The sequence below is a fragment of the Sorex araneus genome, chromosome 2, assembly GCF_027595985.1.
Source record: "Sorex araneus isolate mSorAra2 chromosome 2, mSorAra2.pri, whole genome shotgun sequence".
In the NCBI taxonomy this organism is placed as follows: domain Eukaryota; kingdom Metazoa; phylum Chordata; class Mammalia; order Eulipotyphla; family Soricidae; genus Sorex; species Sorex araneus.
The window spans coordinates 212412030-212414773 of record NC_073303.1 but is presented as its reverse complement, the minus strand read 5'-3'; the positions used below and the strand labels follow the sequence as shown (position 1 = coordinate 212414773).

General features: G+C 39.1%; 1 non-coding gene across 1 annotated transcript; it reads right to left on the bottom strand.

Annotated features, from left to right (window-relative positions):
* Positions 1-2389: 2389 nt before the first annotated feature.
* LOC129403056 (small nucleolar RNA SNORA51) lies at positions 2390-2519 on the bottom strand. Its single transcript, XR_008629045.1, has one exon. It is a non-coding gene; the product is annotated as a small nucleolar RNA SNORA51 (small nucleolar RNA).
* Positions 2520-2744: the final 225 nt, after the last annotated feature.

Genomic DNA, 2744 nt, shown 5'->3' with positions numbered 1-2744 from the left:
AGTATCCCCCTGTGCTCTCCAATAATTGCAGCTGAATCAAGAGTGTTTAAAAAGATCATAAAACTTAACCCAATGTAAATCCTATTTCAAGTGGATTTTTTTTAATGTTATTAAAGCACCATGATTTACCATGTTGTTCATAATTGAGTTTTGGGTACACAATATTCAGTACTGATCCCACCACCTTAACAAGAGGATTGTAAGAACCCAGTTCTTAGTTCTAAAGCAGTCACTGTTGTTGCTTTCAGGACGCTCATGGTTTCAGTTAGTAAGGAAGGTCACGTTCACTCCGCCTAGTTCACAGCCAACCAGTTTCCTCATTTCCAATATCCTTGGCACCGTATTTCTGGTACTCTGTGTCCCTGTAAGAACACTAAACTTGTTTTTTATCTCCATTCATTGTTTCTTAGCAAAGTTTACCCTTATTGGATCTCAATGACTCAGATTCGGGGTTGCTTTTAGATGGCTCCTGTTAAATCTACTTACTTCAAAGACTTTAGTAACTGATGATGACGTGGTTATTCATTTTTTGCATCTCAAAACTTCTCTACACTATTTCAGCCCTGCTGATGATTAATGGCTCAGCAACGAAGTCACTGCACTGACACTGAGATAAGTGCACATGCACATCATATGTTCATATGAGACTTCTGAAAGCATGTGCTTAATCCCATTGAGACATATGAACTACATTATCCCAGTGGAGAATTTTAATATAACACTGCTGAAGGTACAACCATATACTCTTGCTACAGAGTCACAAGAATGATTCATAAAATGTCTAAGAACTATAAAAATGTGAATCTTAGATAACTTGTTAATACCAAGGACATCTGAATAATATCTCACCCAGATTACTATGCATTGATAAACTTGTTTTAAACAAAAACAGAGCAGAACAACTGAGCCAAATAATAAGTTTCTTTCTTCACTGAATGAGCCCTAGCAAAAAGTAAGCAAATATGATGGAATATCTTCCCTAATTCATCATCATTTGGATTGAATATACTTGAAGAATATAGGCTAGGATATTTTTCCTGCTGTCTGTGAAAAGTGTTTTCACTAATGGTAGAAATATCAGAGACTCAGACTATACAGAAAATATTTGGCACTCTAAAAGACAAGCTATATAATCGCCAGTGGAACAGAAGGTGATTGTGGCGAGTCTCATTTCTCAAAGAGCTGAGTTCTGATGGGAACAGAAGATGATAGTAATGAACTTGCTGCAGACAAACAGATGCAGGGACAGTAGCTGCCTGTGGCTGTAAGCCCTGAACGCTGGGAGCTGAGGCTCTATTATCCAAGATTTAAGCCTGCAAGCCACATTATGTTTAGGAAAGTGTAATGAATGTTCTCTTCCCATAGTCCACAGAGACGAGCACACCTGAATATTTTGTAAAGAAGATGAGCCGTCCAATGGTTTTGAAGAGCTAGTTAGACCCTGGTCTTGCTGAACTACAGTTCAGCCATGAGGGGAGGTGTCAGTCCGACACTTGCCAGAGGTGACCCCATGTGGCCCAAAGCGCAAGAAGAGAGACAGCATCTATCTAGATTGCATCGTCTTTGGAATTTTTCCACTCTCCCCTGGGGTTGTAATTTCTAGTGTGAAGGACAGTGATTTAGTTTAATATCATGAGGCTTTACATCTTACAGATGTTCCAGGCACCGTACAGTGTCACTTCTTTCAAAGACTTAATTAGCATCTCATGGTTGCTTTCTTCTAAAATGTTTACCTCTGCTCTAGGAGACCTAAGAGCTGATAAACACTATCCTGCGTCCTCAGTGTCTTCATTTATTGGGGCTACATGAAATTCTGTACCCAAAATATAAAATATGAAGGCGATTATCAGGATTCTTTAGAGAATCCAAACCAAGAGGAGTGTGTGTGTCTGTGTGTCTGTGTGTCTGTGTTTGTGTGTGTGTAGAAAGAGATTTATTTTGAGGATTTGGCTCTGAAATTATGGAGACTAGTGAGTCCAAAATCTGAAGTGTGGGGCTGGAGCAATAGCACAGCGGGGTAGGGCATTTGCCTTGCATGCAGCCAACCCGGGTTCAGTCCAGCGTCCCATATGGTCCTCTGAGCACCACCCGGAGTAATTCCTGAGTGCAGAGCCAGGAGTAAGCCCTGAGCATCGCTGGGTGTGACGCAAAAATTAAAAAATAATAATAAAAGAGAAAATTAAATCTGAAAAATAAATTATTAAAAAAATCTGAGGTGTAGTCTGGCAGGGTTGAGACCCAAGAAAGCCATGGAATAGATGATGTTCAACAAAATCTGCTGGAGAATTCGTTCTTCCTTACAGTGACTGGTCATTTTTATTATATTTAGATCTTTAACTGATTTTATGAAGCTTACTCTTGTCACAGAGGGCAATTAACAGACTTTTTTCCATGTCCCTCCATTCGTAATGCTGACTAGGCAAAGGTTTGGGGCTGAGGTATATATGAGATGGGTTTTGTGTGCCTCCTCTTTCTATACATCAGTATAAAGAACACAGGTGTGGCAAACACAGGAAGTTCTACAGTTGACTGATTTAGATATTCAAATCATCCCAAACATCCTCCAAGTTGACACATGTTCACCATCACAATAAAGAGAATTAAGAATCAGTCATTTAAAAAGAAATATGCTTCACAGTGGTAGGAGAACAGCACTTGCTTGGTGAACATGATGTTTAAACATCGAAACTCTAAACCATACACTTATACTATTGTACACCAATATACTTTAATAAAAAAAAATT